This window comes from Schistocerca serialis, chromosome 2 (genome assembly GCF_023864345.2).
Source record: "Schistocerca serialis cubense isolate TAMUIC-IGC-003099 chromosome 2, iqSchSeri2.2, whole genome shotgun sequence".
NCBI classification, from domain to species: Eukaryota; Metazoa; Arthropoda; class Insecta; order Orthoptera; family Acrididae; genus Schistocerca; species Schistocerca serialis.
The window spans coordinates 409,940,752-409,955,026 of NC_064639.1; positions in this window are offsets into that span (position 1 = coordinate 409,940,752).

The following is a 14,275-nucleotide window of genomic DNA, read 5'->3' on the forward strand; positions in this document are numbered from 1 at the left end:
CAAGTAATGTATCCTTGATGCCAAACGAAATAATAAAAACTTCCCTCCTCCGCCTTCTTCCATCTCCCTTTCTTTAACTTCTCCTACCCTGTGCTCCAAATTCCAAATTCTGAGGGGGGGGGGGGGGGGGGGAGGCCTTTGTGGCAGATCGATGTATCAAGTAATGTGAAATATTTGTACTATGATCTTTGGACTGTTCTGAGGAGTTGAGCAGTCTCTTGTTTACTGATGAAATATGTAGTTAACTTGTGCAAATGTGTTACTTATAATAAAGCATTATTAATTTAAAGTGGTGTTCGGGACATTATTTTGCTATGAAGTCCACCTGTACCCACAGTCTTATAAACTTTGTCATATGCGTATTTCTCAGAATAAAACAACAAAGTGACAGAATTACCAACTAGAACTTACCTTCAGAAGGCAAATTCCAGTGATCTAGATAGACACATTTAAAAGTGAAAAAGCTATTTCAACCAATTAACTTGCTCCTCATGGTGGGAAGAAGGATAGGTTGAGGAAGGTTAGAGAGGAGGGGCAAGTCACTTATACACCAGGATTAAAGTTACATTATTTTGTGAGGATGAGGTTTCTCTTTGTTTGATAACACTGTACAGAAATACATAAACAAATTATGAATATATAAATAAATAGAATTACCAACAAATTAATTGGTGATATATATATGGGGCACAGAAGAATTTTTCAGAAGTGACTCAGTTTCACTTCTTTCCTCTCAATTCAAAAACTACTTTATTAATTCTGCACAATGCCACCTCAAAAAACCCTCCACCCTGCTCACTTTCTACTCCCATCTTGGAGTTCCACCATCCATCAACTCTACAACAACTTCCAAACATCACCCACATCCTCTCATAGCTGACAAACACTGTTTTGCAGACCTGCTACATTTACCCCACCCTCCAAACCTCGCTCCCACCACCACACAGAATCCAGAACCTAAATAGGGCTGAAACATGGCTATGAACCTTTCTTCCAAAAGCCTTAGCCCCACAGAACCTGCAGAAATATCTCTCCTTTCCAAAGGCCTCACCTTTTGCCCCACTCCCAAATTCATTCATGCAGGACTTGTTAAAGTCCTTATCCCAGTCCCTACATTGGAAACACTTTGTCAGTTCTAACCCTACCAATCACTCTCAACCAAAGTCCAATGTTGAAGCGTGCCTGACTCAGTTCACTTCTCTATCCAACTGTGATCCACCTCCACTGCCCCCAAATCACCCCCTGTTAACCTTTCAGAATTTCTTAACCTTGAACCTTGCCTTGCCTTAATGCCTCAAATCCCTCAACATGCAAACTAACGTTACATGTACAGAAAGAACTGCAGTCCACCACCTAAAAATTGATCCTGTCCTTATAATCCTACCTGCAGACAAAGGCTCCACCACTGTTGTTCTGAAGTGCAAGGATTACCTGGCAGAAGGACTCCACCAGCTGTCAGGTAAATCCACCTACAAACCAGGACACAATGAACCCATTTCAGAAATCCAGTAGGATCTACAGTCTCTCCTCAAATCCTTAGGCCCATTCCAGAACCTCTCCCCAGAGCCCATGTCTCTCCTCATCCCAACCATTACCCGCAATCCTGCCTCCTACATGCTTCCTAAAATCCATAAACCCAACCACCAAGGACACCCCATTATGGCCAGATACAGGATACTAACCATTTCCTCCACTGACTCTCCACATTTCCTGTTCCTTTATCATACTGCTCATCCATATTGATTCCACCTCCCTTTACTCTAACATCCCTAATGCCCATGGTCTTACTGCTAATGAACACAAACTTTCCCAATATGTGATGGATTGCAAACCAACAACCTCTTTTCTAGTTGCCATGGTCAACTATATCCTTGCCCACAATTAGTTCTCCTTTGGGAGCATTAATATGGGATACGGCTATGGTCACCCACAAGACACCATCCTGTGCCAACCCATTCATGGGCCATCTAGAGGAATCCTTCCTAAACCTCCAGCATCCTAAACCCCTCACCTGGTTCAGATTCACTGATGGCATTTTCGCAATCTGTATGAAGGATGAGGTCACCCTACCCACATTTCTGTAGAACCTCAGCAGCTTCTTCCCCATTTGCTTCACCTGGTCTTACTCAACCCAACAAGCCACCTTCCTAGATGTCGAACCCCACCTCAAAGATGGCTACATCAGTACCTCTGTCCATATCTAACCTACTAACCACCAGCAATACCTCCCCTTTGACAGCTGCCACCCATTTCACACCAAGAAGTCCCTTCCAAACAGCCTAGCCACCTGTGACTGTTGCAGCTCCAGTACCAAGGATCTCACTGAGGGCTTTAAAGACCGTAATTATACTCCCAACTTTGTACAAAAACAAATCTCCCATGCCCTACCTTTCCTGTCACCCACAACCTCCCAAAGTCTCACTGTCCTGCCACAAAGGAGCATTCCCCTTGTAACTCAGTACCACCCATGACTGTAGCAGCTGAATTAAATTCTCTGCCATGGCTTTGACTACCTCTCATCATGCCCTGAAATGAGAAATCTCCTGCCCACTATCTTTCCCCCCTTTCTCACAGTGGTATTCTGCGATCCACCAAACCTCCACAATATATTCGTCCATCCCTACACAACCTCTGCTCCCAACGCCTAACCTCATGGCTCATATCCCTGTAATAGACCTAGATGCAAGACCTGTCCCATACATCCTCCTACTACCACCGCTTACTCCAGTCCGGTCACAAACATCAATTATCCCATCAAAGGCAGGGCTACCTGTGAAACCCATAATGTGATAAACAAGCTATGCTGCAACCACTGTGTTGCACGGTATGTGGGCATGACAATGAACATTCTGTCCGTCCACATGAATGGCCAACAACAAATGGTGGCCATGAAACAACTGAACTGCCCTGTTGTTGAGCATCCCGCCCAACAAGATCCTTCATTTCAATGACTGCTTCACAGCCTGTGGCTTATGGAGCCTTCCCGTCACCACCAGCTTTTCTGAACTGCACAGGTGGGAACTCTCCCTGCAATACATCTTACATTCTCATAACCCTGCTGGCCTCAATCTTCATTAAACATTGTCATCACTCATCTAGCCCCATCCCTGTTTCCATTCCAGCACTACACAGCCCTCTACTCCACCAATGCACCCTGTCTTTCTACTTCTCTCCTTTTCCTCTACACCCTTCCTCTCTCCCTCACACTCCATTTGTCCTCCCGACTGCACCTAGCTGCCCTACCGTCTCTCTATCTTGTTCCTGCTCCTTCCCCAGCAGCACTTCACCATCCCCGACTCCAACCCTGCTATACCTCCCCCTCCATACCCCAGCCTCCTCCTCACCACCAACCAGCTGCCTCTCCCATTATGCACTGCTGCTGCTGCTGCTTGTAGCCTGGCTTCAGCTGCCAGACTGTGGTCACTTATGTGTGAGCTGCGTTTCTGGTTTGCGTGAGTGTGTGTCATCTATTTTTGGCAAAGGCCTTGTTGGTTGAAAGCTTATTTTGTGACAGTCCTCTTGTTGTGCCTATCTGCAACCCAGCATCTCCACTATATGGTGAGTAGCAATTATCCTTTTCATAATAATGTATGTATATAATGTATTCATTAATACAGATATATCATATATGTATAATGTATGTATATAATGAATTCACTAATATATAATAGAGGGAAACATTCCATGTGGGAAATAAAAAAAAATTACGTCTCCTACCTTGTGAGTCGTGCTTCGGTAGCTCAGTTGGTACAGCACTTGCCCGCGAAAGGCAAAGGTCCCGAGTTTGAGTCTGCCAGGAAGTTTCATATTAGCACACACTCCGCTGCAGAGTGAAATTCTCATTCTGAAAACTAACATTGTATATTATAAAGACAATCTGTACACAAGTACAACTGAAAATGTGAATACATATTATTAAGGAATCCTAAACAAGCTGTTAAACAATGAAAAAACAAAATTGTGACTGTTTATGATCAGTGTTAAAGTGTATGTGCAATATTTAATATTTTGTGGAAACAAACCGTTAGTATGAACACAGAGATTTATAGTGAAAATGTTAAGAGAAGATGCAGTAACATTTGTGTATGAAGTGTGGACACCAAAAAATGTGAACTAACTTTAAAACTAATACAACCTAAGTGTATGGACAGAGGCATAAATGATGAGATACCACAATCGATGCTGTTAGGGTGGATAATAGTTGTATGCAAGCAACTACGAGGGCTACCCACAAAGTACATTACGTTTTTGTTTGTGTCTGTTAGGGGCGGGGCTAGCACGACCATCTTGTTGTCATGGCCTTCCGCCGCTCAGTTGGCATCCTGCCGCGCTAGTGAGACGTTCGTGCTGTGCTCCGTTGAGTTACTGTGTCAGTTTGAAATGTCAGTGTTAATTGAAAATGCCGTGAAGTGTGAAGTGCGTGCTGTAATAAGGTTTCTGACTGCAAAAAACTGTACATCGATAGAAATCTATCGCCAGCTTTGTGAAGTGTATGGGGACAACATAATCACTGAACGTGGAGTGCATCAGTGGGTCATAAAATTTAAAAATGGCTGAACTAACGTTCACGACAAAGAGCGAAGTGGAAGACTCAGCATAGTGACTGCCGAACTTGTCGAAAAAGTTGATGCCGCGGTCCGTGAAAACTGTAATTTCACAATAACGGAACTCTCTATGAGTTTTCCACAAATTTCACGAAGTTTGTTGCACGAAATCATTACCAAAAAGCTTGGTTACCACAAGTTTTGTGCAAGATTGATACCAAAAGTCTTGACAGAGATTCACAAAAATCAGCGAATGGCTGCAGTGTTAACGTTTTTGGACGCTTATGAGAAAGATGGCGACTCCTTACACGATCACATTGTTACTGGTGATGAAACATGGGTTAAGCATGTGAACTGAGAGACAAAATTGCAGTCAATGCAGTGGGGGCACACAAATTCCCCCCGAAAACGCAAGAAATGCATGCAGACAATGTCAGCAAGGAAGGTGATGGCAACTGTCTTTTTGGACAGAAAAGGTGTGATTTTTGTGGATTTCCTGGAAAGAGGCACTACAATAAACTCTCAAAGGTATTGCCAAATTCTGCACAACCTCAGAAGAGCAATACAAAACAAGCGCAGGGGAAAGTTGGGCTCAAAGATCTTGCTGATTCATGACAATGCCTGGGCCCACACGGCAAATGCCACTCGTGAAGTTCTCAAATCTTTTAAGTGGGAGTTGTTTCCTCATCCGCCGTACAGTCCCGACCTGGCACCGAGCGACTTCCACTTATTCCCAGCAATGAAGAAGTGGTTGGCTATGCAGCGTTTTGATGACGACGCACAGCTTCAAGAAGAGGTAACCACGTGGTTGAAGGCGCAGGTGGCCGAATTTTACGACGAAGGAATTTCCAAGCTCATCCATCGCTTCGATAAGTGCCATAATTTAAATGGAAACTATGAAGAAAAGTAGTATTTAAGTGTGGCTTTCATCTGTAAATAATAAAAAAAATTTGCAATACTTTATTTATTTTTAATTCCAAAACGTAATGTACTTTGTGGATAGCCCTCGTATTTGAATTTTGCATGTGGGATGGACGCTTAGCACAATATGCACAAAGAGTCACCACAATGAATGTTACTAGAATGGTGTGTATCAGTGGTTAGTCACCAATATATACACACTCACAATTGCTTATTAGTGACATAACCATGGCTGTTCATAATCAAGTGGTAGATGCAAACTCTGTGATGAACTGATTAGGCAGTGTCACATTAAGTGTAACAAGAGTGGTCACACAAAATGAAGTGACAAATCTCTACTGAACTGGCTCCACACTTAACAATAGCAGGTAACCATATTGTGCCTTCTCCCTGCAGAAAAAACCTCTACTAATAAATAACTGATGAGATGTCCAGGCAAACCGAATAACCCAAGATGAGGAGGCACCAGTGGAAATGGGCAGAGGTGCTTGCAGCCATGCAGATGCAGATGGAGCTCTGGAGGCTGTGAGATCAATGCCCAACTCCTGTTCCAGCCAGGCACTACCTATCTGACAGGTATTTGTTCATGACACTACATGAGGTGAGGGCGTATGACATCTTTGGCAGCGGTCACAAGAAACAACTTACATTGAAATATGTTTATTTTTTTCACTGAAATGAACTTAATGAGGCCAAATGTGTATAATCCAGAATTCTGTAAGTTTGCCTCTGAAAAGACTTTTTGTAATACTGAAACATTATAAGAAAAACTGATATGAAGCTGAATACGTAACACAAACTTTTGGAAATTGTATTAAAAATTGTGATATGAAGTAATACGTAAACAGAAACTCGAATTTCACTGTGTACATGATTTTAAACAAAACTAACATTGTATATTATAAATGCCATTTAACATGAAACTTCCTGGCAGATTAAAACTGTATGCCACGCCGAGACTCAAACTCTGGACCTTTGCTTTTCGTGAGCTACCCAAGCACGACTCATAACATAAATATTTTTCTAACAAACATTCACAAAACATAAAGAGTCATTGTGTGTTGAAAATGTAATATGTATTTTATCTATCAAAAATTATTTTTTGTAATTAATGTAATAATCGAAGAATATATATGTCAATAAAGATGTAATGTGCGCTGATTTCACTGTCTCTTCTGTTTGCTTTCAATGTTAATAGTCCAACTAATCAAGTGTTTGTGTGTGTGTGTGTGTGTGTGTGTGTGTGTGTGTGTGTGTGGGTGGGTGCATGCGAATCTGTTAAATATTTCAATATATTGTAAATACCCTTCCATGTCAAATTCATCAAGATTTTTCAGCGTTTAGCATTTTTAGTTGTTCGAGCATCATCACTGATGAGCTGCAGCCACCATTATTAGGTGGCAGATATGAATTTCAAATAACCATGCAAGAGGCACATGATCTGCAATAATTGAAATTGTTTCATTTTCATAACTGCACAGAATCCAAGCAGTACAATTTCTAAACATTTTCTTAATGGATTTTGACTTAAAGCCTAACTTGAGAGTTGTCCTGGATTAACTTAGGCACTCATAATATTCTTGTCAGCAGTACAGAGTTCTGCTATATAAAGTCAATGAACGCATTAACTAATACAACAGTTAAGTATTTCTCTCTCAGCAAACATTATTACAGGTGCTAAATAAGTTCTACACAGGCCAATGTGAATCTTTATGTGTCTCTACACCTCTTGTAAAAATTGTAATATGTAATATTCTAAATGCAATATAATTGAGCTCAGCCAGCAAATAATAATATTCATTCACAATAGCATTATTACGGTCAAACAAGAATACGCAGAAGTTATTTCATTACAATTTTAAAGACAATGTGCAACAACATGTAATGGTTTTCAAATCTCACTTTATAGAAAAAATAATATTTAAATGGAGAGATGGATGAAATAAGGAAGCTGTAAGATGATAAACACCACTAGCCTGATGAAAGATGCAAATTTTCGAAAAAGAAACTGGTGGCCATTATCGTTAAGCTTGGTATACAGAAGACCCTCAATTGAAGAAATCTTATACAGGGCCAAAATAGTGGACACTACAGACATGGATGGACAATGTGCCATGTAGAGAAACTTGGTATAGGTGTCCACTGTAGTGAGCCAATACTGATTAGGAAGGGTCCAGCAAATTAGACATTTAGACACACCCACAGGTGCTGCACCATCAGCCAGAGGAAAAACAGGCCCATACAGGCCCATGGGGTCACCTGCTGCTCAACACAGTGAGTGCAAGCAGAGATGAGTCATATAATGTCCCCATTTATGCTCGGTCAACATGCATGAAGGTGGGCCAAAGCTTTGGTGCGAGAGGTCCCCCATTGACAGACAAGCAGAAGCTGTAGTACATTACAGGGAGCAGTGTCCACCATAGCAGACAGAAGAAACCCATCAAACACATAAAGCTGGTTGTGGAGGAAGAAATAATTACTCAAGGGATCCAAGGCATGGTCTGGAGTTTCTTCTGGCCAACCATGCTGTACAAAAGTGAGGAACTGACAAAATACAGGATCCGCAGCAACGGATGATGCTGTTGTGGCACTAGTGATGGGAAAACCATTGATCATGCTCTAGTTCTCAGTATCTAAACAGAAGTAAAGCAATTCATTCTGACTGAATAGTGGGTCCAGCCTGATTGGAAGGTGAGGCAAGACATTGGCATTGGCGTGTTGTGCTGTCAGCAGGTAATGGATTTGATAATGATAAAGAGAACCCACTGCTGCAAATGATGTGCTGCCTTATCCAGTATGGAAGTCACAAGGGTTGAATAGAGCAACCACTGGCTTGTGATCTGTGATTAAATGGAACTTAGAGCCATGTATGCATGTATGAATTTAACCGGGGACCTAGAAATGATGAAGAGGCCTTGTCCCGCCATAGCCCTCAGTTGTTCACAACCCCACAACAGACCACAGCATTCCACCCACCCCACAGGTGCTCCACACTGAACCCAGGGTTAATGTGCAGTTTGGCCCCCAGTGGACCCCCCTGGGAACATCTCATACCAGATGAGTGTAACCCCAAATGTTTGCATGGTAGAATAATTATGGAGTATATGTACATGGAAATGGTGTTTGCGCAGCAATCACCAACACAGTGTATAGGCAGAATAAGGGGAACCAGCGCACATTTGCTAAGGTGGATGGAAAATCACCTTAAAAACCTGGCCGGCACACCAGATCTTGACATGAAGCCGCCGGGCAGATTCTACCAGAGACTGGCACGCCTTCCTGCTCTGGAAGCAGCACGTTAGAGCACACAGCCAGCCAGGCAGGCTCAACTTAGAACCATAGAAGAAGACATGAATTTCTTGAGGCTGAACACAATAGCTAAAGCCTCCTTTGCAATCTCAGAATACCGCTGCTTAGTGCAAGTTAAAGCTTTAGAAGAGTAAGCAATGGGCCTTTCAGACCTGTCTGGATATTTGTCCACCAACACCACTCCAGGACCATACTGAGTGGCATCTGTACCCAACAAGAGATGGTGACCCTGCTGAAAAGTGGCCAGACATGGGAGAGATTTAAGCAAAGCAAATGCTCGGTCACAAGCTGGGGACCAGAAAAAAGGTACATTTTTATGCAAAAGCATATGCAGGGGCAGAGCAACAGTGGTTGTGTGTGGCAAAAACTTATGGTAGTACAAAACTTTATCTAGAAACAAGTGTTTCTAGGTAAAGTTGTGTCTTAACAGAAGTCATCAGCAGCAAAGCTGCAATTGCTTCAACATGGTGATACAATGGATTGATTCCTGAGTGAGAAACCTCAAACCCTATGTGCTCAATTGATGGCTAAATAAATTGATATTTTGCAAGATTGCACTTTAGATCTGCAGATTGCAAAACAGAAAATAAAGATCAGAGATTTCTTAGGTGGTCTTCAGTGGAAGAATCTGAAACAATGATATCATCAAGATACAGAGCTTGTCAGATGTTCTACAAAAAATTGAAAAATTGTGGGTATGGTAGCAGTAATAAGAGGCAAGTGTTGATATTGGTATAGGCCAAAAGGTATATTGACAATGAAAAGGCACCTAGTGGCCTCATCTAAGGGGAGCTGGAAGTACACTTCTGATAAATCAGTCTTGGAGAAATAGGGGCCACCTGATAATTTTTCAAGCAACTCATGAGGGCGGGGCAAAGGGTATATATCTACTAGATACTGTGTTTCACTTACCCATTGACTTCTTAATGATGACCAGTAGTGTAGTCCACCCACTGGAAAAAATAGGTTAAGTGACATTGAGCGACATCAAATAGTCTAATTTGGCCTTGACAGAGCAATACAATGCAACAGGCACCCGCCACACCCAAAAAGACCTGGGCAGACTCTTTTATGGTAATATGGTCCTGGGAATGATCCACAGCAAGGAAAGTGAGAGGATGAACAACAGATTTGTAAGATACAGGAGTGGAGAATTGACCTAGGATTAGAATCTGTTGTTTGTTGTAGCTAACCCACTTAATAAAATCGGTGTGAGGGGAGGGGGCCGAAGCCCATGTACATTTGCACGTTCACTATAAAGGCAATGCAGATCCTGTATCCACTTTTATTTTTAGCAGTTTATTAAACACACACAAGTCAATAAACAATTGTTCAGGAAGACAGTCACTGTAGAGATACAGTTTATGTCCACTGAAACTACTGTGTCAACCACATTTACAAGAAGTTACACACTGATGCAATGTGGCCTTTCTTTCAACACATGTTGCAAATAGCTCAACACTTACAGCATGCAACCAACATGTTCATGTTGACGGAAATAATAGAGACAAGAAGGAAATGGGGGGGGCGGGTAGGTAGTTGCTGTTGTGATGAGGCCCGTTGCTGCTGTGGCTGTAACTGATGCTACCCCATGTGACACTGAGTCGAAGGTTGTACTGCTGCAATGGCTTCCCTGTCATCCTGAACACTTGCAGTGTGCCTAGGCAGGGCTGACTGAGTAACTTCCGACATCTCTCCCTATGCAACAATTTGATCACCTACATCCTGTGACATTTCAAATGACTGTGCTATGTTGAGTACATCCATAGGCATTGGATTCTCATATTGAAGTGCTTTTTTGCTGACTTCCCTATCCAGCGCCAGATGAATAATAACATCACACATCATGTGATCAAAGTAGGATTCATGATGGGTACTTATGACAAATTTACAATGATGGCTCAACTCGTGAAATTCTGCAGCCAAGGCTTTGTAAGGTTGGTTTGCGGATTTCTGACAATGGTAAAATTCTACACACATAGCAGCGACATTCATTCTGTCACATAATAGGTTGAAAGAAGTTTGTGCATTTCATCAAATGATAAACTGATCAGGTCTTGCAAAAGTGCAAGTGGGCACATCAACTGATAATTATGCATGGCAAAAGCCAGGAAAGAAAGAAAGCTCCACACAGGTTTGCATCACCCATGTGAAAAACCTGGAAATGTTAGTGTTACAATGTCTTGTAGGAGTCCCAATCTTCATCAGATGCATCATAGGAAGAAAAGAGTGATTGTTGCACTGAAGGGAGAGTAGCCTGCTGCGAACATGCAGAGGCTACCTGATAGAGCGATGGTGAGAGTCTGCTGTTGTTCCGTGAAAGCTTGCTGCTGGGCAATGATACACTGAAGTATTTCTTCCCTTAAGATGTTTGTTGGGTGACTTAGCACTGACACTAACATGCAAGGAAAACATAACCCTCACTGGTTGCCAAGTCTTCTATAGCAAGGACAAACATGATTTATGGAAAATATTAGTTTATAGAGCAACACGTAAGATACAGGTTGTGCATAGCACTGCACACATTGACTGGATGACAGTAATATAGGGTAAAGAACAAGCCAAGCACATGTTTACAATCACTTAAATAATACCATTTCCTCGGCGGCTTATCAGAGTGTGAATTTGAACTCTGTTCGACAAATACATATATTAGGATACCTGATAAATATAAAACAATGTGGATGCACCCAAGATCTAAGCACTGGCACCTTCTAGATTATATGATCGTATGGAAAAAAGATTGGTGCCATGAGAGGTGCTCAGGGTTGGACAGACCATCGACTTGTGAGGTCCAAATTAAACACAACTTTGAAAACACCATGCCGAGCATCACACAAAATACCATCAAAATTATCCTGAAAAGTCTTGATTCATGATCAGACTATGAGAGCAAAACTGGATGATGCATTCAGTTCTGATGGGCTTTTGATACCTGAATCTACCTCTGTAGATGAGCACTGGAATATATATGCTACCAAACTGCGCAAATGTGCCATGGAAGTCTTACGAAAACCTCAGAAAAAGAACTAAGATTGGTTTGCAGATTCATGATCCAGAGATCAAAAAAGCTTGTTAATGGTTTCAGAGTATCTTTTCGCAGTCATGGTCTTGACAAGCGTAAAGTAGCACACTACAACCTGAAACTGAAGGTACACGCTCTCAAAGTCAAATGGTGGCTGAATAAAGCCAATGAAATGCAATCACACGCTGACACAAACCAAACAGGCAGATTCTTCAAGTGCCTGAAAACTATCTTTGGTCCAAAATCAAGGAAGATAGCACCTGTTTATGGCAAAGATAAAACCTGTTGGCTGACGCAACAGAGTGGCTAAGCTCAAAAGTAACAAATGACCAGGATTACACAACTTACCATCAGAACTTTATAAATATGGTGGACCAGACATTAAAAACCCTCTGTTTGTTCTAAGTTCAAAGATTTTGGAGTGCAAAATAATCCCACAAGATTGGAAAGATGCCTACATTTTCAAGATTCACAGAGTCCAAGGTGACATTTCTGACTGCAGTTCTCACAGGGGGATCTCTCTTCTCTCAGCAGCAGGGAAAGTCCTGGCTCACATACTCAACAACCGGCTAACGCACCTTGCAGAAAAAGTGCTATCGGAGACCCAGTGTGGCTTTCACCTGATCAGAGGCACAGTAGATGCCATATTTGTTGTCAAACAAATGCAAGAGAAAAGCTTAGAGCAACATCACCCTCTGTTCATGTGCTTTGTAGACCTGGTTTTCCTGGCATTCAACCGAGTCCCATGGGAAGCTCTCTGGATTATACTAAAGAAAACCGGCTGCCCTGACAAAATTATTAGCTTGATTAGACAGTTTCATGACAATATGACGGCAAAAATCTGCCATTAAAATGAGCTTTCAGACCAATTTCCCATGATATGCAGTGTAAAACAAGGCTGTGTACTGGCTCTCAGCTGGCCGAAGTGGCCGTGCGGTTCTGGCGCTGCAGTCTGGAACTGCGAGACCGCTACGGTCGCAGGTTCGAATCCTGCCTAGGGCATGGATGTGTGTGATGTCCTTAGGTTAGTTAGGTTTAACTAGTTCTAAGTTCTAGGGGACTAATGACCTCAGCAGTTGAGTCCCATAGTGCTCAGAGCCATTTGAACCATTTTTGAACTGGCTCTCACACTCTTCTCACTTTATTTTGCAGCTGCTATGACAGACACAACCAAAGCCCAAAGCCTGCAGTGGTCAAATGGGTCTTCACTTGAGAACAGAGTGTCTTCAACATCTCTCACCTCAGAACAAAAAGTCACGTAAATAAAATATCTATCTTAGAAATTCTTTACGCAGATGACGTATGCAAGATGGCTAATTCTCCTGAATCTCTCCAAACATATATGAAACTGCTAAATAACTCCTGCACAAGATTTGGTTTAGTCACAAGCATCACCAAGATTCAAGTCCTTCAACAACCACTTAGAGGTTCCAATACAGATGACTGCAGTATTAAGTTGGACAACAAACATTTGGAAAATGTGTCACACTTTAAATATCTAGGTAGCCAAATTAGAAATGACAACAGCCTGACAACAGAAACTGCAGCTCGTATAGCCAATGCAGCCTTAGTTTTTGGCAAACTGAATCACTGAGTATGTAAATCACATGATCTCAGACTACAAACTAAAATTTTGGTCTACAAAGCAATAATATTACCAACTTTACTCCTCGTAAACCTGGTGCTGTTATAAAGCTAACATTAGGAGGCTAGACATCTTTCATCTTCACTGTCTGAGATCAATTCTCACACGAAATGGGAAGATTGTGTTCCAAACACAGAGATTTTGCATTCCATGAAACTACCTGGCATTGAAGTTCTCTTAATGAAACACCAACTGACATGGAGTGGCCATATCATACGCATGGACGACAGTAGACTTCCCAAAGCGGTGTTCTGCTGAGAGCTCTCGTGTGGAAAGCGGCGGCAAGGTGGCTAACATGTGTGATATAAAGACACCATCAAATGCCACCTCACAACCTGTGGCATTCCAAGCAAACATTGGGAGGAGCTTGCATTTCACCAATCAGAGTGGCACTCAACTGTACACAAGAGTGTGGAATAATTTGAGCATATCCGTATAAAGAACCTGGACTATAAACAAAAGCTCTGCAAATCTAAGCCCAAGCCTAATTACATCTACATGTATAACTCCATTGGGCAACTATATTTCAATTCGTGCGACTGGATCTTCAAAGCAAAGCTTGGATTTCCAAGCCAAATCCGAGCCTGCCACAGTACAGACCAAACAACTGATGGAGTTGCTGTCACCAGACATGGTGAGGAGGAGATATATATATCAGAGTGTGCCAGGGGGCCAACCTAGGTGGCCTCCACAAGTAGGTCTGTGAACTGTTTGGATGTGCGATCTCTGAAATCGCACCCATCATGAATGAAGGTACATCAGTAATATTTATTTATTAGCCAATGAAAAAAATAGCAACTTTGATGCAAACAATTAAAAATGTCTTTTCTT